At 38.7% G+C, this 27,210-nt stretch overlaps 1 protein-coding gene across 2 annotated transcripts in view; it reads left to right on the top strand.

Moving 5' to 3' along the window:
* Positions 1 to 2,282: 2,282 nt before the first annotated feature.
* Positions 2,283 to 27,210, top strand: part of camkvb (CaM kinase-like vesicle-associated b) — a 55,015-nt gene continuing 30,087 nt past the window's right edge. The window contains exons 1-2 of one of the 2 annotated variants that reach the window (XM_057846423.1): positions 2,283 to 2,454; positions 27,016 to 27,108. The gene's annotated coding sequence lies outside the window, so the exon portion shown is untranslated. The remainder of the gene's footprint in view (positions 2,455 to 27,015; positions 27,109 to 27,210) is intronic. The other variant, XM_057846422.1, reaches the window with a different exon arrangement.

The following is a 27,210-nucleotide window of genomic DNA, read 5'->3' as shown; positions in this document are numbered from 1 at the left end:
CTTTTCTCCATGCCCAATGTGATACACACAAGGACACAGGAAGGAGGTTGAGTTAACATGAATTCATTTTAATTGGCTGCTAGTTATTGCCACTACCTGTTATGTGCCACAGGTAAGTAACAGAAGCTTTTAATTCCACAAATTAGAGAAGCATCATATGATTTTTCAAAAAGGTGCCAATACTTTTGTTTGGCCCATTTTTGGAGTTTTGTGTAAAATGATAATGATTTATTATTTTTTTCCCATTCTCTTTTATATATTTTCATTGCAAGCAAAATAAAAAGATATTCCTACCAAAGCACTTGTAATTGCAATCAAAATTGAAGCATTATCCGACAGAATTGCTGGGGTGCCAATACTTTTGGCCAGCAGCATATGATTATCTGAAAAAATATCTGCATAACCTGCAAATTATTATTTTTTTAAATCAATAATGCAGAAAATAAATGAATACATTTGAATTAAATACAAGTCATTAGCCAATCAGTGCTGTCAGCATTGCTGCAGATTGAGGAGGTGGGTGGTCAGCCTGTTAGTGCTCAGACCATACGCCGCACTCTACATTAGATTGGTGTGCATGGCTGTCACCCCAGGAGGACACCTTTGTTGGCAATAACGGAGGCCAAACGTTTCTGTAACTCTTCACAAGCTTTTCACACACTGTTGCTGGTATTTTGGCCCATTCCTCCATGCAGATCTCCTCTAGAGCAGTGATTTTTTTGGGGCTGTTGTTGGGCAACATGGACTTTCAACTCCCTCCACAGATTTTCTATGGCGTTGAGATCTGGAGACTGGCTAGGCCACTCCAGGACCTTGAAATGCTTCTTACGAAGCCACTCCTTTGTTGCCCTGGCTGTGTGTTTGGGATCATTGTCATGCTGAAAGACCCAGCCACGTCTCATCTTCAATGCCCTTGCTGATGGAAGGAGATTTTGACAGAAAATCTCTACTTGACCCCATTCATTCTTTCCTTTACACAGATTAGTCGTCCTGGTCCCTTTGCAGAAAAACAGCCCCATAGCATGATGTTTCCACCCCCATGCTTCACAGTGGGTATGGTGTTCTTCAGATGCAATTCAGTATTCTTTCTCCTCCAAACACGAGAACCTGTGTTTCTACCAAAAAGTTCTATTTTGGTTTCATCTGACCATAACACATTCTCCCAGTCCTCTTCTGGATCATCCAAATGCTCTCTAGCGAACCGCAGACGGGCCTGGATGTGTACTGGCTTCAGCAGTGGGACACGTCTGGCAGTGCAGGATTTGAGTCTCTGGCGGTGCATTGTGTTACTTTTAGTAGCCTTTGTTACTGTGGTCCCAGCTCTCTGTAGGTCATTCACTAGGTCCCCCCGTGCGGTTCTGGGATTTTTGCTCACCGTTCTTGTTATCATTTTGACGCCACGGGGTGAGATCTTGCACGGAGCCCCAGATTGAGGGAGATTAACAGTGGTCTTGTATGTCTTCCATTTTCTAATAATTGCTCCCACAGTTGATTTCTTTACACTAAGTGTTTTAGCTATTGCAGATTCAGTCTTCCCTGCCTGGTGCAGGTCTACAATTTTGTCTGTGGTGTCCTTCGACAGCTCTTTGGTCTTGGCCATAGTGGAGTTTGGAGTGTGACTGACTGAGTTGTGGACAGGTGTCTTTTATACCGATAATGAGTTAAAACAGGTGCCATTAATACATGTAATGAGTGGAGCCTCGTTAGACCTCGTTAGAAGAAGTTAGACCTCTTTGACAGCCAGAAATCTTGCTGGTTTGTAGGTGACCAAATACTTGTTTTCCACTCTAATTTGGAAATAAAATTCTTTAAAAATCAAACAAAGTGATTTTCTGTTTTTTTCATTCTGTCTCTCATAGTTGAGGATTACCGATGTTGACAATTACAAGCCTCTCTAATCTTTTCAAGTAGGAGAACTTGCACAATTGGTGGTTGACTAAATACGTATTTGCCCCACTGTATGTCCCTACCGTTCCTATATGCAAACCTACGCCCTTGATATAAATATTGAAAATAGTGTAGCTTTGACGCCTTCTTTCTCAATTGCAAAACATTTCATTCAAGAATAATGTGCCAGAAATACTCAAACAAGTTTTTATAGTTTTAGAGAATTATTGCGTGGGGAACTTGAAAAGCACGTTAACCTTCAGCAGTGACAAAATAACGGGGGCATAATTTCGATGTGATGTTATTCTTCGGTTGCTGAAAATGCACTGAGAAGGTGACGTAGTCTTGCGTGTGTGTGTGTGCGCGCTCCCCTCCTCATCCTCCAGCGTGCTCGACGCACAGCGGCACAACTGACGGTGCGCTATATACACTACTATAGCAGATTTTCGCTTCGGCTCAGCTTTGCGCGCACCAAAATACACAGATCAAACATAAAGAAAACTTCATTGCGAGGAAAAATTCAACTTTCTACTCGAGGTCATTTCAAGAAGGAATATTGGTGTTAAGGTAAGCTGGTGTTATACTCACATTTTTTTAAAATGTGAAAATAACGTGAAAATTCGAGGTTTTTAATCTTGCTTAAAAACAAAAGAAAGTAAAAAAAAAAAAAAAAGAAAAAAGAAACGGGTTCAGAGTATAAATTACAATCAAGTTGAGAACGCATGCGATTGCACTCGGATGTTACCAAATATGTTACTTACAAAGTCCTCGACACATGCTGTTTTCATTCATCAATGCTGATGCTGCAATCCCGTTGCTCCAAATGATCATTAACTGCGACTTGGGCAAGTTTTGTGTAATTCAGCATTAGAGACAGTGACAGCTGTCACTGTAAATTCTTTGTGTCTTAAATGTCATACTGTAAATCACTGTAATTACTATGCTTGTCAGAAAGGTTGTGGTAACACTGCCCAAATAAAGTTAATGTAAAACATAATTTACTAAATCTAAATTTTACTTTTTTTTTTTTTTTTTTTTTGTCGTCCCCCCTTTAAGGACGTTGATGTAAATTTTTTTGGAAGTTATGTTCTGAATGGATATGATGAGTTCATGAACATTACATAATTTTGTTTTGGGAAGCCAAGCATTGTGCTTTGAGTAGATGTGAGTTTATGGAGATTACAACAAATCAAATCCTGCTGCCGTCGCGATGCTGGAGCTCACACTTTTTTTTCTCCCTCCCTTAAAAAAACTATTGCTGCCTGTGCCACACTGACACTAATCTGTCTGACTCGTTCATGTTCTCTGCAACGGTGGAATATTAGCTTGGGGACATTGCGCATTCTTACACTGGCTTCCTTACTGTAACCATAGCCACCATCTGCATTGCTTTGAAACAAAAAATCATTTTCCTGTACTGTGTTTGTAACTTCAGTTCTCAATTTGAGATGGAATTATTTACACATGAATATTGCAGAAACATTTCTGCTGCATGGGAGTTGAAATGTTTCATCCATGTACAGTATTATATGTCCCTTTTAGATGAGGAAGTCCCACTGGAGCACAGGTGCGCCGAATGTAAAGATTTGCTCAGCCCTATCAGAAGTCCATGCTTATGGTCTATACGGCAGTTTGTATGAAATTAGATCCATAGGGAGAAAGAGCTGCTTTGAGTGTTCTTGATTCTTTGCGCTTCTGGCATGGTAGAGTCTGGTGGAGTTGGAAGGATTGCTTTGCAAATGAAGCATCAGACTTCAAAATTAATCGTGAAAGAGTAAATCCAAAGATTTGTCAGCGAAAGTACTCTACACTTTCGTTGCACCTTTATTATTATGCATACAGGTGCACTGAACCTTCCTATCCCTGTTTAAAATGTGTATACATTAACTAGCTCTATGCTGAATGCATTTGTAATATTTATATACTGATTAAAAATTGAATGGTTCCTTAGTGAGTCCTCAACCATTAAGGGTCCTGTGCAAGACCCTATGCAGCAAACTATTGGCAACCTGTGAGTTCTGAAGGAACAGTGCTGAATGTTCATATCAAAACACTGCAAGAGGGCAACTATGAATCCAGGTCGACACCATGTGTGATGAAATGGTCTAGTTATCAAATGCTTGTTACTATTAAAGTTGAATTTGTGTTTTGTCATTTTCATTTATCCACTTTATAGCACAAATACTGACAATAAAATGATTAGCCTTGAAAAACAAACAAACAAACAAAAATGTGGTGTTTGATTATATTGTTATCGACAGGCTAATTTTTTATTTGCTTAAACAACTATTAACATCATAAGCGGAGTTTAAGGTGGGGGCAGGGGGTCAGGCCCCCCCGGTGGCCAAAAAGTGTCATTGCATGCAGTTGACTTTCCTATATATGTATAAAAGTTGTAAAAGCATTAAAACAAACAACAAAAATGAATGAAACGAACAAAGAAAAAAGATTTTTATAATGGGTCAAAATTATTTTTCGAACAGATCATGTGACTAGCACCTTAGACGGTCATTTGCTTTGCATATTAAAAAAAAAAAATTGGGGAGGGCAACTTTATTTTTCAAATGATTTTTTTCTTTGTTTGAAAATATTTTTCGGGGATTGAAGCCACTTTTTGGGGGATGAATGATTTAGACACATATGTCCTTCCTATGATATGGGCCAAAAACAAAAAGGCTTGCTAAAATCAAAGAAAACTTTTTAAATTAAAAATTTAAGTGTTCAAATGCGAATATTTTCTATGATTGATTTTTTCTTTTTTTTGATTGAAGTGATTTTTTGTTTGAAAATATATTTTTTTGTTTGAAGCAACTTATTTTTTGATTGAATAATAAAGACACAAATGTCCTAGCCAAAATGTGGCCCAAACACAAAACAACAGTACTTCAATCAAAAAAAAAAAAAAAAAAAAAAATTGACTTCAAATATACAAAAATTCAAAGAAAAATAGCTTTCAAATGCATTTTTTTTTTTTTTTTTTTTTTTTTTTTTTTTTATTGTTTTCCAGTCACATGTCAAATTGAGCATCCATTCCTCAGCAGTGGAATCAAACTAACAAACTATGTGACAATGTATAAAAAACAATACCCCCCCAAAACAGAAAATACAAATCAAACCATACAGGCAAACACACAAAAAAAAACTTAAACACACAAACAGTACCTCGTCGGTCTTAAGATATACTGTATATTAGCATCCTGTCTCCGCAGTTCAGCAGCAGCAATTAATCCCACACAGTGCTCCCCAAAAATCAGAATCCAATGCTGTATACATAGAAATAAATGAACCTTTGGGTCCAGCGGGAGGAGCAGTCTCATACTGTACATCACTAACCGAAAGGGGATTATTATTATTTTTTTATATCATGCACACAACAGCAAAAATAAGCTAAACATCATTCTGGAATCTGAGGGAAATTCAAGGCTCCCACATACACCAGAAAAGGGGTCCACCTTGCATAAAATTGGTTTTCGTAGCCGCCCAGCGTACACCAGATTTTTTCTAGATGGACACAATTTAAAATTGATTTTATCCAGAGTGTGTGAGAGGGTGAGCTGGGAGATTTCCACGCAAGTAGAATCAGTCGTCTTGCCAAAAGAGTGACAAAGGCAATTCTATCCTGGTCCATCTTGGATAATTTTAAAACAGACAAGGATGTTCCAAACAGCGCTATGCTGGGGTCAGGAGTTATTTGTGCGCTGCATATTGCTGAAATTGTGTTAAAAACCTCCAGCCAAAACTTATATAAAGACGGGCAGGACCAGAACATGTGGGTATGATTAGCTGGTGAACGGTTACATCGTGCACAGGTAGGGGCAACATCTTCATAAATCCTGGATAACCTGTCCTTAGTCCAGTGTGCTCTGTGAATAATTTTGCACTGAATAAGACCATGCCGTGCACAAATTGATGACGAATGAACTCTTTTCAGTGCAGCCTCCCATACTTCCTCCGAAATCATAACACCCATTTCTTGCTCCCACAGTGCTTTAGTTGGTGCCAATGAGACATTTTGTAGACCACAAATTTGGCCGTAAATATTCGATAAACTGCCTTTAAGTGAAGGTAAAGGCGTTAGAAAGGTATCCAAAGCATTCTCCTCTGGCAAAGCAGGGAAACAGGTGTTCAAACTGCTAACAAAACTGCGCACTTGCAAAAATCTAAAGAAATTATTCCGAGGAATACCAAATTTTGTCACCAGTTGTTCAAATGTCGCGAATGTATTATCGATGTAAAGGTCCCTAAGCCTGCAAATACCTCTAGTAGCCCAGGAATTGAAAGCATCATCGTATATGGATGGTTGAAAAGCCGGATTAGCTACTATTGGGGCAGAGAATGATAAATGCATTTTTTTGAGTTTCAAATTTATTTTTGCATTCAGACACTATTTTTTTTTTTTTGATCGAAAAATGAAGACTCAAATCTACCTCCATATGGCTCCGCCCAAGGGATACAATTTTTGACTGGGGTAACTACATTGGCACGACACCGGCGGGCGTACCATATTCAATGGATGACTATCTTGGCGAAAAGCATATCTGTCCTAAGCAGCCGGATTTAGAATTCCCCTCAAGAATGATGGGAAACAAAAACCGTTAATTTTCAACTTATTATTATACATATTCTTGTAAGTTAATATTATTGCTGACACTGCGTTTTGGGTTCATCAACATGTTGTGCCCCCCCTGGCCAAAAAGTCGAACTCCGCCTATGATTAATACGTCTTATGCATTATGGGAGAGACTTCTGAGAATTAGGTGTAAAGTGTCCTGAGAGGCTGGGGGATTACTGTCATGCAAAGAATGTGTAGGGGACATCTCTTAGCTCAACCATATGTAATAATTCAATGTGAAACACATTATTTTACATAATGAGCTAAACCTGCCTTGCATGAAAATTTAAAGGTGCACAAGGTAGAATTGATGGCCGAAAGTGGTACTGCAACTCGATCAAAATATTGACTAGCACAAAATGTCCTCACCCTCGGAATGCCAGAATGCTGCTTCACGTTGGAGAACCTGCAGAAAAAGAAGTGGCATGTGACAAGTCCTCTTCAGACGTTATATTTTAATTTTATTTTTCATGCAAGATTTTGTCAGTGTAATAATTTAAATATTTAATATTGACGATTAAAAGAGCAGTAATACGAGGTCCAAGTTAATTTATGTCACCATGACCAAACTGAGGGAGGGCTGCTTTTCTCAATGTAAGCACACTGGTAAAGACATACAGTATATAATTTGGTAATGCATTGGCAGAATCCACAAAGATTGCTCCATCCATTTTGATTTCAATTACCGACTAAATATAGACTCGCGTAAAGACTATCGTTGCTCTGGTCAATGGATCTTCATGCTAAATAGCTTAGCATTGGTCAGTGGATCCACATGCTAAATAACATAGCACAACCACGCCACATAATTGCATATGCTTGTTTTGCTTCTCTTGTTGTCTTGAATCCTTTGAGATTCGTAACAACTTTTTTTTTGCTTGAGTGCATGGTAGACATAATTCAGATTGTCAAAGTTGGCGCAGCCTTTCTTTACAGGGCGTACAGAGCTGTGGCAACCTGGACAAAGACAGGAAACTGGTCTTGTAATTGGCTGATGATGAACACAGAAGCAAAACACACACAAAAATTGCGAAGCCTTAATCCTATTTTAAAATGGGAACATCTCCGCTTAACCATTACGAAACGTTTTAGAAGTATTTCATAATATATATTAGAGATGCCGATCGATCGGGTCCGATCACGTCATTTTCAAAGTATCGGAATCAGCAAAAAAATATCGGCCATGCCTTTTTTAAATACATATATATATATATATATATATTTTTTTTTTTAATTAAATCATTTTCTAATTGTATTTAACGTTACAGACATAATATGTTACACTCATCCAGAGTCTTTAGTTTAGGCTTAAGGTAGGGTTATCAAATTTATCCCGATAACGGCGGCAATTAATTAAAAAAAAAATGTGTCACGTTAAAATATTTAACGCAATTAATGCATGCGCTGCACGACCCTCTCACTCATTGTCGTGCTCAATCTGTAATGACGCCATTTTACCTATATAGAGAGATAAAAGGCAGCGCAAAATGAGTAGAGTGAATTTTGGCAGCCTTTGGAGCCATTCATTAATTGGCTAAAGCCTTGCAATCCCTTCTCCCTATGATTAGAAATATCCTAGGAAGCAATGTGGGGAAGCAAGGTGGCAATTGATCTTTGTCTTAACACCTTAAGTTATTTCCCAACGCAGAGAAGATATATCAATTGGTAGCACTACGCACTGTCATGGTTCCACTTCCCATCATGCATTTGGGATGGCCACAGTATCATTTACTGAAATACACTAGATGGCAATATTTAGTCACAATTTACAAAGTCACAAGTCTTTCTATCCGTGGATCCCACTCACAGAAAGAATGTTAATAATGTAAATGCCATCTTGAGGATTTACTGTCATAATAAACAAATACAGTACTTATGTACTATATGTTGAATGTATATATTCGTCCGAGTTTTATTCATTTTTTTTCTTAATGCATTGCCAAAATGTATATGATCGGGAAAAATTATCGGGAATGATTGGAATTGAATCGGGAGCAAAAAAAAGCAATCGGATCGGTGGATACTCAAACTAAAACGATTAGGATCGGATCGGGAGCAAAAAAAACATGATCGGAACAACCCTAATATATACATCCTGTATTTATCGGACAATAAGTCGCAGTTTTTTCTTCATAGTTTGGCTGGGGGTGCGACTTATACTCAGGAGCAACTTATGTGTGAAATTATCAACACATTATGATATCATTTCACATGTTATTTTGGTGTTTTGGAGTGACACTGATTGTTTGGTGAACTTGTTAGCAGGTTCTTTATGCTATAGTTATTTGAATAATTCTTAATAGCTATGGCCACGTATGCGTTCCGCCTTTGGCAATGTGTGTTCAATTGTATTATTGATTTTTTTTTTTAACTGAAATGTATGCTTCTAGTTTGTGGCGCTTTCACGCCCAAGTGGGGGTGCACTCGCACTTGTTTACGTGAAGAAGAGCGCTCACATGCCAGAAGACTGACAGCTACGCAGAGTCTCTGAGCGAGTGGGCGAGAGAAAGAGAGAAACACGGCTGCGAACCTATGTTCATTGTTTATGCTTGTAAAATATCTCTACAGAGGCAACGCCTGTGTCTATTTTCCACCCGTGTGTATTTTAACCGTTTTTGTCATTGCTGTAATAGCAGCTAATTATCATTTATTTTCGTTGATGCGAACCTGTTTGGTATCGAGGACCAAATTGATTCAGCAAATTATACGGACGTCCAGCATCGTCACTTGGGAGTTTAGCTCACTGTATAGCCAGGACCGAGCCGTAGCGTCCTGGTGAGGACAGTATATTCGCATTTCGTTGTTCATGCACTGTACACTTATTCAGCATGTTGTTCTCTATTGAATTTTTATATTATATTGCCTTTCAAGATGACAGATCTGTTCTATGTGTTGGAAAATTTCCCCTAAAATGCAACTTATACTCCAGTGCGACTTATATGATTTTTCCTCTTCGTTGGGCATTTTATGGCTTGTGCGACTTATACTAAGGTGCGACTTATAGTCGAAAAATATACAAATAAAATTTAAAAAATATAGATATATTTCATATATTATGGCCATTTCATATATAATTGAAGAGAAAATCGTACATTGTGCACCTTTACCGTAAATAACGCAACAAGAGCTTACCTTATATATGACTTTAATGTTGTTGAAATGTAACCCATGCCCAAACTGATGCAGATTCGAACAAGCATCTTAGCCACAGTAGATTGGAAAAAAACAGTTGCCTTTACCAGGTTCACACCATTTCAAATATGCAATTGTTCTGGAGTAATGTAAACAGATTGCTATTGTTCAACACAGCAGTGACTGCAAAAGAGAATAATGAATGTCACTGATCATGAATGAGGCCTTATAAGATTCCCTCAGCAATAATTTTTCTACTGTTGATACCGCTTTGCTAACAGACCACTGTCATGGTTCAAATATAAACAAACTACACTGACACAAACAACAGCAAATGCAACGTTCATTTATCACACATTGTTTAACTCGTTTAATGTATTTCCTGTAACAGGTCTATCGTGCACTCTTCCATTTCAAGGTAAATTGTTCAACTTATTTTGCTTTTCACGTTTCATTTTTCGCATAGAAAGTTGAAAAAAGAAATACTTGTAATTAATAAATAATACCTTTATGAAATAATTAGTAAAATTGGATTATGGCCCTTGGCAACCCTGAAGGCAACCTGTTCAAAAATCACTGAGCAAATAAACACTGTGGGCACTATGTTTTTTTGTAACGCGCAGCCCTCGACTTGTCCGTTGTCGTGCTCAACGGGTAGACGTGTCAGAATGGACTTTGGCATTATTGTGGACATATAAAGTTGGGCAAATTTTATTCTATTCTTTACATTGTTTGAGGTGCTCACTTCTCGGACCCCTTTTGCATCATTTATGGGCTTTTTCCTGTACCTTATTTGCACTTGTGGCACACTTTGTGTCAGACAATGACAGGAGAAGAAACAGGTTTCTTCACGTCCCGTGTTTGGCTTGAAAAAAAGTCATCAAACGTCACTGACTGATGACCCGAAGTTGGGTTAAGGAGATCACAGATCTGCGCTTTGAAAAGCGCATTTGAAGATCGTCATCCATCCTGATCGATCTTGTCCTTATGTGACCTCCCTGCCTACTACGTTGATTTAAAAACTATGTTATAGTATCATTAACTCTATTACAGTCAATAATAGGTTTACAATAATGCATTCAATAACCTGATTCATACAATGATTCACAAAGTTTGATGCATATCATTCATATTTATAAATGAAATAAAACACACCAGACGCGTACGTAAAGCTCGAGTATCAACTACCAAAATGGACCAGCGTTTTTAAGACGACTCGAAGAGAGGTCTCAAAAAGCCATTTGCTTTCTTTTTGTTCTTCTTGGTAAGGACACATTCTAAATTTTCTACTCCTTTGGTATGCGCGAACACATCAGCATGAAATTTGATAGGTATGCAGTAAATCCTCGTTTTTCGTGGTTAACAGGGACCATAACGCGGCGGATGTAGCGCGCCCCCCCCCCCAAAAAAAAGTCATTTTTTTGTGTGTGTCTGTTCAATGTATTTATTCATATTTAGCACTGGAAAGAGATACATATAAGGTTTGTGACTATATACTGTATATTAATAAATGTTTTTAAGCACTTCAAATGTAACAATCATAGGTTTTAAACATGTTACTGTGCCACTGAATTATTTTTAAGCACGAATGAAGTATAAAAATGCTTGTCTTTATTAAATGCTTCATTGAGTGAGTCTACTCAAACCACTCAAGCGCCTCACTTCCACACAATGAGTTGCCACCACAACTGTTTAAAACTTAAAACGTTAAACGATGATTGATGCATGCAGCGCTTTGAAGCTTCAGGTTCCAGGCATCTGTGGCAAGACCAAACATTAAACATCTGTCAATCATCTTTAACTTTAAAAAGCAACTCCAGTGCACTGCCTGATAAACAGAGAGCAGGGAGAGGGAGGGAGGGAGAGTGAGATTACGCGATTGGCTCGGGACAGCTCATCTGTATATATTCTTTTTTTTTTTTTTTTTTAATTGACAAAAAATCCGCAATGGACTGAGGACGCGAAGTTTGAAGCGCGAAGTAGCGAGGGACCACTGTATTCTTGGAATGTATACAGAGATCTCTCGCCAAATTTGCACTTCGAATTTTGCAGTTTCAGTTTTTCACGAATTATTGAAGTATTGTGTAAGGCTCCCTTCACACTTATGCGTTGTGTCATCTTCTTAATCATTCTTAATCATCATCATTTTTTTCATAATCATCATCATTATTGTCAGTGAAGGAAGGAGCCGTTGCAATCTAATGCGTTAATTTATTTAAAAATGTTAAGCTATATGCATGTATACATGTACAAATCATTGTTTTCTTTTGATATAGCTCTTTTTTTAGCTCTTTTAAGTTTTATATTTGCTGTGCTTAAAAACATTTATAAAAATCTACATTTATGTAAATAGACTACTTCTACATCATGGATTTTCGATTTTTGTGTTGGGGTTTCCCGATTAACCGCGAAAAATGAGGGATCACTGTACTCATCAATCCTATGAGCCAGAGTTATTTGTCTCACGAACCACTGATTTGATTAATTAATTGCAGACTTATTGTTGCCTGTAAATTCCATGTTAACCAGTTTAGGGCGTGCACATTCTCTGGGCTGGTGAGTATTGTTGCTTGCAGGTTTGGAGTTCGCCAGCAAAGGGCATGCGCGCTATGTGGGTGTGCTTATCATGTCTCTGGACTGATGAGACGTTTAGGGTGCGAGTCAGGTGGTCGTAGTTAATTTTTCACCAAGTTTTTTTTTTTTTTCTATTAAAAAGATTGTTCAACAACGAGGCAAACAGTAAGTAATAGCTACTCATTATGATTATTTTTGTAGCTGTGTTTGATGGGCATTACTGATAGAATATCCTTGAAATCCCATTTTGCTTAAAGAGCTGTTCATGCACACATACTGTGTCTTCTTACATGCAAAGTATTAATCACATACCTGTATGCTCCATTTGTGTTTCTAGACAAAACACTATTCAGTTTCACAGCTTTTTTTTATATCAATATTGTTATTGCAACATTTTACACAGTGAAACCAATATGCAGTTTATGTTATTTTCTTTTTTTCAAATAAAGAATCTCTGCCGGCATGAGCCAGAGATTTGCGCTCAAGATGACTATTGGACACTCAAGTTGGTGTGAAAAATATCTTGCTCACCAGATGGGTGACAATGAAATTTGACAGGGATTTGGAAATTCATCTGTTAGCAGAGTGGCTTGCAGCTCATTTTCAGGCACACCCAAATCAAAAGCGGAGAATTCAGAAATCCAAACACAGTATGAGTGATACAAAACAGATGGAACAGTTTGCATCCCTGTTTCTGTGCTGTCAAAAGGCATTGGAAAACTGAGTCACATCTATAACAGGCCAATTACAGTGGATATAAAAAGCCCTTTTCAGCATGGAGTGTGTGTTATGAGCTAATGAGCGCAGTTATAAGAGGGTAGTATTATTATTATTTGAAATTGTGTTTTACAGTTTATACTGTAAATCACATTAATTGGAAAAATGTTTTTAAATATATCTTATGCTCTTTTTTGTGAATAACATTACAAAAACGTTTTAGGGTTAAGGTTATTAGATGGTAGACTTTTTACACCCATTGTATATTGAACAAGTCATTTTTATTAGGAAAAGCTTTTGTTAAAGTTCTTTTTTTTTTTTTTTTTATCTTCTCAGTGAATAATGGCTTGTCTCTTGTCATTGTCTCTCTCAACTACACATATTAAGATTCCTGATTGCAAATATAAATATTAGCCTAAAGACTGAGATCTATGCCTTCTGATGGCAACTATCTTGCCTACTTTAGGTAGACTGGCTAGAAAAATCATTCTCTCAATCAATAATGGTTTACTTTAATGACACATGCATGCTTGTTCTTTTTATTACACAAATTGTACACCAATCAAAAATTGAGACTGATTTATCGAGTGGATTTCAATTGCTTTAAGTACCATTTACTGTAAATGCCAAGAAATCTAAATGGAGGTGATTGTCTGCCCTCAAGTCTTATCACAGAGCTTCAAAGGGCCACCCTCTATCCACAAATAGAATGTTTGAAGGGGAATTCTAAATGAAAATTTATTAATATTTCACCTTGGCATTGATTCACCCTGAGACTGAATTCATAGTTTATGAAAATGTATACGTGTTTACAATTGAATTGATATTGTCCCAACATCTTGCAAAATGATCAACATGCTATAGTGATCATTGTTGTTATTGTCAGCGTAACTCTAGCTGCACTCTGGATGTTCTTGCAAATGATATATTCTTCATTGCTGTTGATGTTCTCTCTCAAAAATGGCATAGTCAAAGAAACACGGCCTTACTTGAATAAAAAAAAACCTTTTAGGATCTTTAATTACAGTCAACTGAGGAGCAAGCCACATTTATTTAGACTAAGGTTTACTACAGTACAATAATTACCTCTGCCAGTATGTAAAACCTGCAGAAAGCAGGTGATGTGTTCAGTACCGTATGTTTGTTTTTCTGTATGATTGTGTTTAAGATAACGCAAGAACAAATAAAACTCGCAGGATATGTTTGTAATATGGAGTAGAAGAGGTGATTAAATTTTGGGGTAATAAGGTCAAACATCAAAGGTCACAGATGTCAGATGTCCTGATAATGGATGTTGTTGATTGACCTCATAGCTAAACGCCAAGAACACTCACTTTGATAATCTGAAGAAAAGATTCTATAATGACTTTCCAAAATGTTGACAATTTATTCCGAGAGTCGAGAACAGTCAAAAATAACAAGGAACGAGCGACAAAACCAGGGGGGAAACAATTGGGCTTAGGGTCCCATTTTAGCAGCATGCCCCTAGGCTTCCAGAGAATTGACGATGTCCGGAGAATTTGTTCCACTTTTTAAAGGGGGCCAGGAGGCGGGGCGTCATCTAAGAGCTGCGTCAGTCTTGGATTGGGCAAAAGAGTTCATGTGTCTTTGCGATCAGGGCAACGCTGATGATCTTCTGTCAACGTCAGCCGGGAATGGGCGGGCTGGCTGATTGGGCGCACGATGTCATCTTAGAACGTTATATCCATTGGTTATCATTTGGCTATGCCATATGGGTGTGACGTGGTTTATCAACTGTCAGCGCATTGGCCTGTTATCACTTCATCACTCATTTCTTGCATACAGGGTAGGGGTGCACGATATCCATTTTTTGAAACCGATACCGATAACTTCCTGCTCCTCAAAGCCTATACCGATATCGAAAACCGATAATAAATACATATTATTTAAATGTATAACCTTTTGAACACCTGGAGGTTTAAATTTTTTATTTTATTTTTTTTTAAACTAGTGTTGGATTCAACATAGAGTTGCCTTTGATCTCATCAGATTTTTCATAATGACAAGAACAAAACAGTGCGTTTCACTTCTGCACTGCCCGACAGCCAGCTAAGAATGAATGCACTTCCGTAAACCACAAGGCTTGGTCTTTTCTTGCTTTTATGGGAAGACACTCGTCTTAATATTGTGAAAGTACAACAGAAAAATACACATATTCAATATACAACAAACTGCACAATACACTTATATACACAACTATTATACGTATAGCATAGCACACTAGCTTGAGCTACTAAAGCATTGGCTGGCTTCTATAACACAACAACTTATTAGGTTCTGTAAATATGACCCTTCACCACAGAAGTAAACATATATTGCACATCCATATGTTATAGTAAACATAAAATACATTTATTCCAAGGCGGAAACGTAACAGAAAGCATTCACGACTGTCAATGCTACCGCTAGACACCACAATGTGTAAGTGATTGAACCAAACTACTGTAACAAAAAATAGATGCATTGAATTATTCTGACCAGCAGGTGGGAGCAATGCCCCCACAAATGGTCAACTGATTTCCCATACCACTGCAAAGCCAGGACAGTACATATTATCGGTCCTATTATAAACGTTATTGGATTTATCGGGATGACGTCATAATTCCTATTATCGGACCAATAATTATCGTGCACCAGTAATACAGGGGCTCTTTTGTCTGCCCACACAAACTTTCTTTTTCATGCATGCATATTTTAGATGTATTTTATTGTTGGTTTTAATATCTTTATTGTATGGTTTTAATATCTTTATCATGTACTAAAACAACAACAAAAAAAGCAGGAACGTCTGATTATTGAAGGGAAATAGTATTTTTGCTAACATGTTAAGACTAGGGCTGTCAAAATTATCGCGTTAACGGGCGGTAATTAATTTTTTAAATTAATCACGTTAAAATATTTGACGCAATTAACGCACATGCCCCGCTCAAACAGATTAAAATGACAGCACAGTGTCATGTCCACTTGTTACTTGTGTTTTTGATGTTTTGTCACCCTCTGCTGGTGCTTGGGTGCGACTAATTTCATGGGGTTCAGCACCATGAGCATTGTGTATTGACATTAACAATGGCGAGCTAATAGTTTATTTTTTGATTGAAAATTTTACAAAATTTATTAAAACGAAAACATTAAGAGGGGTTTTAATATAAAATTTCTATAACTTGTACTAACATTTATCTTTTAAAAACTACAAGTCTTTCTATCCATGGATCGCTTTAACAGAATGTTAAGTCCATCTTGTTGATTTATTGTCATAATAAACAAATACAGTACTTATGTACAGTATGTTGAATGTATATTTCCGTCTTGTGTCTTATCTTTCCATTCCAACAATAATTTACAGAAAAATATGGTATATTTTATAGATGGTTTGAATTGCGATGAATTACGATTAATTAATTTTAAGCTGTGATTAACTCGATTAAAAATTTTAATTGTTTGACAGCCCTAGTTAACACTAAAATGCTAAATATGATTAGTTATTTAGCTCTTACATTTACAGGGTAGGTGATATGATGAGGAGAGGAATGTTCATACATCAAGGGAGTGCTCACTCTACCAAATATGGTGATGCTTTAAATTTGGCTGCTTAGGCGGAATTTTCTGCCTTCAGAGTTCTCTTTTAGTTCAAGATTACAACTGAGATTTGGGTACTGTTAATGTGCTGATGACCAGTGCCAAGAAAAATGTGCAAAAGGGAAAAAAAGTGTTTTCCAAAACACGTGACGATAGCCCAGTCCACTCGATAATTTTGAAATTAAAAAGAGATTATGATTTAATGATTGTGGTGAGGAAAAAAAAACACCTCGCATTCAATTGTCATGAAGAAATGGTGTCGCCATGTAGAATAATTCAAAAGTTGTACGATGAAATCGAACATAATGCAGGTTAAAAAGGGATTGCTCTGTTTTGAAGCCAGACTCTGGTAGCAATCTTGGGTACTCAGGTTTTAAAAACACTTCTAGGGATACGTTTTACCGTGTTTACATATCATTAACATCTCTGTCCCTCTATACTATTGAAAGAAATACATGCAATATAATCTATAACACGATGTAAATGTTTTCCTTATTCTGTGCTGTTGAAATAGGCCTCATTCATTCATCTTCTGTGCCACTTACCCTCACTAGGTTGTTAGCTATAGGCAGGAGGTGTAGTACACCCTGAACTGGGTGCCGTGTAAATATAGTATCCAACTCAAATCCTGTTAGATGAGTTGACATGCCAGTATTATACTTTACAATACTCATCATGCTTTGGCGCAAACAGCGAGTCGGGAATAAATTAGATAAAACCACGATGTCCAGTCCTTAATAATTTATCTCCCATTGCACCTTCAAAATATAAACAACAACAGTGAAACTAAGTATGCCCTACATTTCTCCAGCATAAAACATGAACCCACTCCCCTGCATTTCAATTGAATGGTGCAGTAACAGTACAGTACTGCCATACTACACGCAAGGATTTTGTAACCATGGCAACCAACAACAGCTACAGAATGGTCAGATTAGCTACTGAGGTGTGAAGAGGAACCAATTCCAATTTTACGTGAAGCTAAATAGCCAAGCTTGTTTCGCATTACTACTATTATGTAAAACAGTAACAACTAAGCCGATTGTACGTAGTATAGTTTTTATGACTTGAATTACAAAATTACAACCAGATCTGAAGATGCAAGTATAAAATTGGTTTTAATAAATCATTTGAAGAGTAATGCCAAGCTTCCAGTTCAAAAGCATTCCGACATTCTAGATGAGCAAAGTGTAGGATTTGGGTATGAACCTTGCTGAGGTGGATGCTCATGCATTTTACCAGCTCCCGCTAAACTGACCACCTGCACCATATTCCTTCATTGCTGGATTGTTCTCTCAGCATGTAACGTGTGCTCCTCATTGAGCACCGCCACACACCACATTACAACAAAACAGATTAACTGCATCACTGCCGACAGGAGGCAGAAAAACAGAGGGAAGTATATTTAGGTACAGACTGCTACTATTGACTTGCGAAAGGCCTCTGAGATTACAATTACTCATTCACGTGGGTGGAAAAGAAGCTTGAGTCCAGCCTTTTGGTCGATAGAAGATTTTTGTAGTGTGCCGAGTCTGCTCTTCGAGCCCCATTAGTTTATATGAGAAAGGCCAAGCACGCATCAGAGGACCAACCCCATGGGCTTTTAGTCTTATGTCTCCAGTTTTCCCTGCACACATTGTGCTGCAGCCACTTGTTTGCTTTAGATGAGTCAGTTAGTTAAAATTGGCTGTATTTTGCCCGCAGAGGTGCATTTCATTTGCGCCAGTGTTGTCACAGAAGAGGACAAGTTATATTTTAAGTGGAAACAGAATTGTAATGAGCTCTTTGAAATGCATTAGTCCTCGCCTAAGAGGAAGAACAGTATGTTAAAAAATAGATAATTGTCGTTTAGCCAGTCATAGTCATACTGTTTTTGAGCATTTCATCATGTCGCAGTAATTTGTTTGAATTTGCATCCAACATTTTGACCAAAACCATTTCATTTGCTCCGTAATAACAAGCAATATATTTGATCGGATGACTGTAATAGTCATCCAATCCATTTTGATTGGAAGGGTTGGACAGTCAAATTGGATTGGACGTCTATTGCCGTCAATGGCAGTGAAACAATCGTTCAATGCCAGCCATCCCAATTGAAAGTTCTATCACTGTCAATGAGTTAACATTTAAAAAATCTTTCCCTAGTGTTTTTGCTTACAACTAGATCAGTGGTTCTTAACCTTTCTAATATCACACTTGGACGGAATGGAGCGGACTCACGTGCAGAATTCAGTCTTTATTGAACACAGATAATCAGAAGCAGTAACAAACTGAGGGCGTTCCAGAAGGAGGAAATAACGAGCTATGAAATAAAATGGTACAAACGGGAAACAAGAGAGCCAGGCAAAATGCACTGGAGTAGAATACTATTACAAAAGACTTGGCACTAGGCATAAAAGAACAAACTGTAGAACACTATGAATAAACTCACAACGTAGAATATCTTGTACTATGAATACGGGCTGTAGTGACAACAAAGACACTTTGGCACGAGACTAGGGAGAGACAAACAATTTAAGCACACGAGAAATGGGGCACAGGTGGGAACAATAGGTAATCATAATCATAGACAGGTGAGACTGCAGGAAGGGTGAGTGGTGGACACTGGAGGGTGAGGCTTCAAAATAAAGCAGGAAGAGACCACCCTCACCCAGACGTGACAGCTAAAGGTACTGAACCCCATGAGTTTCACACGTGCATCAACCGAACCCTTTGGAATTACAAAGAGCTTTCTTTTTCAAATTCAAAATCGATTTAGCTAAACCCAAGTGAATTTCCATTCAAATTTCTTCATATTTACACAGCATGTTTTTAAACTGTCCAAAATGTATGTTTAATCTTTAAGCCTACAGCATCATCAGACCACTAAACCAAGACTGGCCCAATGCGCATATCTTTAATTCAAATTTGGAGGAATAGGGTTGAGAATAAACGCGAATCTTCTTACAAATCCAATAAACAGTGTGAATTTACAACAAATAATTTTGCCTTTGCTTTTTGGAAAAATTGGGAAAAAAACATTGGAAAATGCAATGAAGCCCAATTCATTTCACGCTGTTTCTATTTTTGTTTTCATGTCGACATTTTCATTCTGTCATGACCTTGCCGCACATACTAATGTCGGAAAATGTGACGCAAATGTTTTTTTGTATGTTAACGCAGTGCACGTTATCCGAAGATCTGTTGTACTTCCTCATACAAGTGAGAGTCAACCTTCCACTTAGCAAACCCATTTCTTCTCCAATCAGATAGAGCACGAGCAAGTGAAAGAATTGGAATAAAGCCTGTAAATTGGGGACTAACCAGTCCAAAACCTAGTCTAAAACGCCACTTTGCCTGGATTTAGTCAGCATCCAAAAATAGGGCCCTGCAAGTCTTAACCTTCACTGAACCCCTAAGGCTGACTCACCGAACCCCTGGGGTTTGATCGAACCCAGGTTAAGAACCACTGAACTAGATGCTAAATCCCATTGACAAAGTTAAAGCAACACTAGGTGACTTTTCAACCTTTATACATTTTTTTCATATCATTTGTGATAGTATGTTGACTGACAACTAGTTAAATGACCTCTTTTATATCTTGAGGGGGTCTGTATCGTGTTCACTGGCACTAATTAACTTTGAGGAGGGTGGCAGGAACCTGCAAAAAAAAAGCTACAAATGTGCTGACTGCTTTACGGCATACATCACCTCCCCCTTCCCCATTTCTTATAAAGAGGGAACGCGAACGCAATGCGAACGCTTTCGCGCAAATGCTGCAAAGAGGGCAGAGCAACAAAAGAGACAAATAGTTTTCTCGGAGGAGGAAAAAAAAGAGAGGCTACCAGGATATACAGAATAACCCCCCCCCCCCCCCACCCCACCCCCAACGAGTTCAGGTGGGGAGTTAGCCACACAAAGCCAAACGGTTACTAACCGTTATATGCTATTGTTTAGCCACAACTGGATTAATTACCTTATTACTATTCATCCTTGACACAGCGGCTGAAACAGAAATGTTGTTTAATCCTTCTGCAGGTGACCGGCAGATTGATTTTTGAATGATTGATGATTTTACAACACTGCGCGGGTGTGCGCTGGTCCTCATTGGAAATGGAGAGCTGGTCTTCATTGGAAACGTAGTCTTCCTTAAAGCAAAACACTACCGCGTTTGTCCACCAGCGTCGCTAAAATCGACGAAAAGTTATTGTGTTGCTTTAAGTAAAATACATAATAATAATAATAATAATAATAAAATAAAAGAATACATAAAAAGTAAAAACAATAATAGAATATAAGTTTGTGTACAGTATGTGCAAATTAGCGACAACAGGCATTTACGGTAAAAAATGCATTGAAGCTGATTTGATTTGGAATATCATTAATATATAGGCATCAAGGGGCTATGATCTGCTTTTACAACCTGCTACTTTAGGATTTATGTAGTTTAGAGATTATGATATATTATTTTAATGACTGTGGTAATGGAATTTTCCAGATTACAGTAGGCCTACAGTACTTTTAACCCCTTATTTTTCCTACTGTGATATTAACAAATTTTAAAGGGCTTGTCATCTCCCAAAGTGCATAATACCCATTTACTGTGGGTGTGAGCCATAACTACAGTGGTGTTTACCCAAAGTGCAAGTAAAAAAGAGTGGACCCATACGGAGTCATGGGAGCAGCACTAGGAGTCCTCTTTAAAGTATGAAGTTTTTGAATTTTTGTCTGAGTTAATATCAAATTATTATTATTACATTCCACCTATTAAAAACTCATTCATTTTACAAATGGAGGCTGGGGTTATTTACCTAGTACCTTCTTGCCCCTAATATAGACTACGGTAGTCACTTCGTTGACTTTGAATGACAATTTAGTTTGTCTCTGTCTCATATAATTTTTTTTTTTTTTTTTTTTGTCGGGAGGGAGGGTGTTTTTGTTACGTGTGTCTTGCAGGTAAAAATGAACAGGATTATTTTGTGTGTTGGTTCCATGCAGGCGATGTATTCTTTAGGGCTTTGTAAAGGACATATGCAGATCTTCTTGCCAACCCTTATCAGTTCTTTGGTCACAGTAGCACATGTGCTCACCCTAGTTGGATGAGTGGACAGCAGCAGGCTGAATTTGTTTATATTAAAGAATATGTTTTCTCCGGTGGATAGCGACATTCTTTTGCTGCTAACTCACCAGTGTCACCATGGCGACGGGGCTCATATCCTGCTTTTCTACTCAACATGGGCTTTTAAGTTACATGATTTTGTGACTCCAATGGTTGGAAAGCCATCAGCGAGGTCACTAACAATTGTTTACCTGAACAGAAGCAGACCCACAAACACAGTTGCTCCGCTTGACTGCAAACTGGCATCTCTCTATAATCCAAATGCATGATAGATGCATAGACACAGAAAGATATGAAATTAACTCATTCCGGAGAGGTTTTCGTATAATGATTTTTTCTGTAATGAATCATGTTTTTCATATAAATCGCCCAATTCATTTCAAGCTATCCTAAAACGGCACTTTAAATTTGCTGTCATGTCGTCTCATTGCCTGTCTTTATTTGTAATGTGTTGTCAATGGTGGTGCTTAAGTGTAACTAGTTTATAAGGTTCCAGCTCCTTCCACAGATGTTATCACATGACTACTCAGGCTCGCAGCAAACACGAAGACGAGCTAAGTTCGGCAGCCACTGCTTGTTATTTCATCTCGCTGTTTGTGCCTTAATAAAGTATCGCTTGTAAATTATATTCTTTTTTGTTTTATATTAGGGCTGTCAAATTTATCGCGTCAACGGACGATAATTAATTTTTTAAATTAATCACGTTAAAATATTTAACGCATTTACGCATACGCGGAACGACCCACTCATGCATTGCCGCAAACAGACTACAATGATGTCGTTTTATGTACACTGAGAGCTAAGAGCCAGAGACAAGCGAATGAGTGGACACAGGCATTTGTTATTCGTTATTTTTTGTCATAAACTTTGGCATCTCTTCCACATCAGTTATAACTATTGTGACTAGCGACGTGGGGAAGAATGACAGGAGATAATCTTTTTCTTACCACCCTGTATTGAACACAACGCAGAGAAGATATACAATTTGCAGCCACCACTGACAGTCATGGTTTCACAATTTCCCATCATGCATTTGGGCAGAACAGTTATGTCGCCACAGTATCATTTACTGAAAGCACAACAAAACAGGAATTCCCAGCCAAAATAGCTATGCAAAATAATACTTAGACTTTGGTCAAACTCTATCCAAACATTTTGTTTAGCTCAACAAATACACTAGATGGCAATATTTAGTCACAATATACAAACTATCAGAGGTCTCGTACGTTGTGAAACAACACTCAAATGAACGTAAGGTACAATGAACCAGGAAACTACGGCGTCAGTCGAGGAGCAAAACGCACTAGAAAAACTTGGCAAGATCTTAATCTAAAACTCGCCCTTGACACCTTGTGTTGTATTTCAATCACTACCTTCTACAATGGCGAGCTATTAGTTTTGGGTTTTTTTGGAAAATTTTACAAATTTTATTAAAATGAAAACATACAGAGGGGTTTTAATATAAAATTACTATAACTTGTACTCACATTTATCTTTTAAGTATTACAAGTCTTTCTATCCGTGGTTCCCTTTCACAGAAAGAATGTTAATGCCATCTTATGTATTTATTGTTATAATAAACAAATACAGTACTTATGTACAGTATGTTGAATGTATATATCCGTCTTATCTTTCCATTACAACAATAATTTACAGAAAAATATGGCATATTTTAGAGATGGTTTGAATTGCGTGTACCAAAGCTTTCGTATCTTGAGGTACCATTGCATTGCTGTTTAGAAAGCGATGACATGACAGGAAATACAGTACATCATAACAATTTAAGATCTTTTGTATCTCGAGGTACCACAGCATTGCGGTTTAGAAAGCGGTGACATGACAGGAAATACAGTACATCATAACAATTTAAGATGATATTGTAACAATGAAAGGACACGAAAGGGGCAGCCATTTTATTTTTATTGTTTTTATTTATTGTTTTATTTTGTTTAATTGGCTCAGTAAAGCAAAAAATACTGTTAGCTTTCATACAAATGCAAATATGTAATTATGTGTAATACCGTAGGTAAACAATTAATGGCTTTTTCAGATTTTTTAGGTCTAGACTAACTGCTTAGAGTCTGAGAGCAAAGTGATATGGCCTAAAATAAATCATTAATAGTAATGATATGCAATACATTTTAATATATGACAAATTTCAGTGTAAAATTATAATGGAAGGACTGTATTTCTAAATGGGTCATTCTTGAAGTGAAATTAAAAAAGGGCACAATGCACAAATTAGTTTTATTCGATTTATTATATTTCTTTTTATTCTTTACATTTTGCATTCTTGTGGAAACATACAGTGTGACTGCGAGGCTTCTGTGAAAACGGTACCAACCACCTAAGTTTGGTGTGTCACACATGCTTAGCGACTTGTCCGACCAGCCAACCCATCCACCAAGCTCAAAGTCATTTTCATGCTATTTACTAGAGATGTCCCGATCGATCGGGACCATCACGTCCCGATCGTACGTACCGATCACGTCATTTTCAAAGTATCAGAATCGGCAAAAAAATATCGGTCATGCCTTTAAATATATATATATATATATATATATATATAAATTAAATCGTTTTCTAATTGTATTTAACGTTACAGACACAATATGTTACACTCATCCAGAGTCTTTTGTTTAGGCTTACGGTAGGGTTATCAAAAATATCCCGATAACGGCGGCAATTAATTTATTAAAAAATGTGTCATGTTAAAATATTTAATGCAATTAATGTATGCGCTGCACGACCCTCTCACTCATTGTCGCGCTCAAACTGTAATGACGCCGTTTTACCTATATAGAGAGATAAAACGCAGCGCAAAATGAGTAGAGTGAATTTTGGCAGCCTTTGGAGCCTTTATTTAATTGGCTAAAGCCTTGCAATCCCTCTCCCTGTGATTAGATATATCATGGGAAGCAATGTGGGGAAGCAAGGTGGCAATTGATCTTTGTCTTAACACCTTAAGTTATTTTCCAACGCAGAGAAGATATATCAATTGGTAGCACGACGCACAGTCATGGTTCCACTTCCCATCATGCATTTGGGATGGCCACAGTATCATTTACTGAAAGCTCAACAAATACGCTAGATGGCAATATTCAGTCAAAATATACAAAGTCACAAGTCTTTCTATCCGTGGATCCCTCTCACACAAAGAATGTTAATAATGTAAATGCCATCTTGAGGATTTATTGTCATGATAAACAAATACAGTACTTATGTACTGTATGTTGAATGTATATATTCGGCCGAGTTTTATTCATTTTTTTCTTAATGCATTGCCAAAATGTATATGATCGGGAAAAATTATCGGGAATGATTGGAATTGAATCGGGAGCAAAAAAAAAAAAAAGCAATTGGATCGGGAAATATCGGGATCGGCAGATACTCAAACTAAAACGATCGGGATCGGATCGGGCGCAAAAAAACATGATCGGAAGAACCGTACTATTTACCTTCCTTTTTACTGATTGCTGAAGGAGTACGGCATTTATTCTTATCTTTAAAAACAGAGGAGTTCATGCTCAACAAGAAAATAAACATGGAGCTTTTGCACTATGCTATGTAGTTATCATTACAACTTTGCCAGGCACTGGTTTTTTTTTCATTTTTTTTTTTTTTTTTTTTTTTTTTTAAACCTGTCCTGTTCAGCTGTTTGACACAGAGAATGGAAGTCTAAGTGCCCAGATTCTGAACAGTTTTAATGTTTCACATTGTTAGTCTGACATACTCCCATTGTGATCATTCAAAATACCTTTTTATTATGACAAAGCAGCGAACAGGAAGGGATTATGGGGGGACAGAAGAAAAGAAATACAAGAGAAGAAGGAAAAGAAACACATACACAAACAACAACTAGAAATACATTGAACATCTAAACTAGTTACTAATATGCTGGTGCTATCGTCAGCGAGATGTATTTCCGGTTTACACCATGTGGGGGCCTATTGGCCAGTGAAAGAGGAGAATGGGGGTGGGGGTGTCTATAAGCCTATAAGCTAAGTGATTGAAAGGGGTAGAGTGTACACAAATCAGTTCTGTGATCTAGAACCCAGTAATCGTGTGAATCTCTTATGAGTAAGCCCGTTGGCGACCAACCCTACGCCGCCGCATCGCCAATCCCGGCACCGGGACCCCCGACCCGAGAATGCCCTACCACATCCAGCAGCACGCAGGCCCCACCGGGCGCGCGACAGCCACGCAAACGGGCGGAGAAGCCGCGCGGGCGCCAACCCAGGGCCACAGCCCCCACCCAGCCAGCCCGGGGAGGGAGGGAGGGCGGGCGCGGGGGGCCACGCGCAGCCCATCCCTCCTCCCGCAGCCCAGCAAAGGAGCCATCGTCCCCCCCCCGGGACCCAGGGTGGTCCCCCGGGCCACCCGCGCACCCATCAACCGGCCTTCGGGGATGGCAGGAGGGGACGCATCACCAACCCCACGCCTACACCCACCCCCGCCCGCCCACCCGGGCCACGAGCCACAGCCGCAGCCCCCCAACCGGCACGGCACGCCACGGGACCCCCAGCGGCCCACCAAGCCCCAGGCAAGGCAGGGTCCCCCGCCGGTGCAGGCGACACCCCGCTGATACACCGGCGCCCGGTCAGCGACCCGCGACGGAGCGCAGGGCGGATGCCCAGCCAGAGAAGAGAGGGGAAGGCGGAGGCAGGAGAACGCCCAGGAACTGCCACGGGGCGATGCAAGATCGGAGACCCGACCCCCCAACCTACTCCCGCGGCCGGCAGCCGAGGCAGAGGGGAGGCCACACCCCAGGAGCCACGCCATATAAAAAAGTGTGGGACCCACCTACCACCCTATTACTGTGGCTGCCAGGTTCCCGACTGGCAGCCATCACCCAGCACCGTGATGGGGGTGTGAGGGGAGGGTAGTGCAATGTATGCATTAAAATAGGAGAGCTTGGCTTGGGGCAGTGGGACCGCAGCATGGAGCTTCTGCCCAGTCGCCCGTCCCACCGTCCTTTGCCAGAGCTCTCCTGTGGAGTATGATGTGTGGTGCATTTAAAAAAGGTGCAGAGATGGCGGGGCCTGTGGTGAGGAGGCAGCCGTGAGGTACCCCCACCCCCAACAGGTCCCAACCATCCCACAACCTTGGTGTGTGGTGCATTAAAAACAGGGGGGAGCCGGGCCGGGACTGTAAAGCCCCGTCCCAACTCCCTTTTTTTTTCTTTTCAAATAAGTAAGTCACAACACGCTACAAATTATAGGAAAACTGTATGAAGTATGCAATCTCTCTCTCACCAAGTCATATTTTAGTTAATGCTAAATGACAAATTGTACACTAATTAGTAATTTGGGCATTACAACATGGCTGTTAAACACTGGCAGAAAATGTGTAATACATTTTCCCGTTAAAACTTACTGAGGTTTGCGCTTGACCTTAGGGCTTCACTGTCAGGAACCTGAGCAAGAGAGCTTGTGATGTAAGGATTGTGTACGCTCCAAGCAACAACTTCAAAATATACAAGGGAGCACAGGTACAACGACCTACAGTTTTTTTTTCTTTTTTTGCCCTTCTGTATCTTTAACTTTGCTGTTGGCGAAAGCAGCTTTAGATCAGAGAAGATTAAAGTAAGAGG

The sequence above is a fragment of the Corythoichthys intestinalis genome, chromosome 9 (assembly GCF_030265065.1).
Source record: "Corythoichthys intestinalis isolate RoL2023-P3 chromosome 9, ASM3026506v1, whole genome shotgun sequence".
Taxonomy (NCBI): Eukaryota; Metazoa; Chordata; class Actinopteri; order Syngnathiformes; family Syngnathidae; genus Corythoichthys; species Corythoichthys intestinalis.
This window is presented reverse-complemented; position numbering and strand designations above follow the sequence as displayed.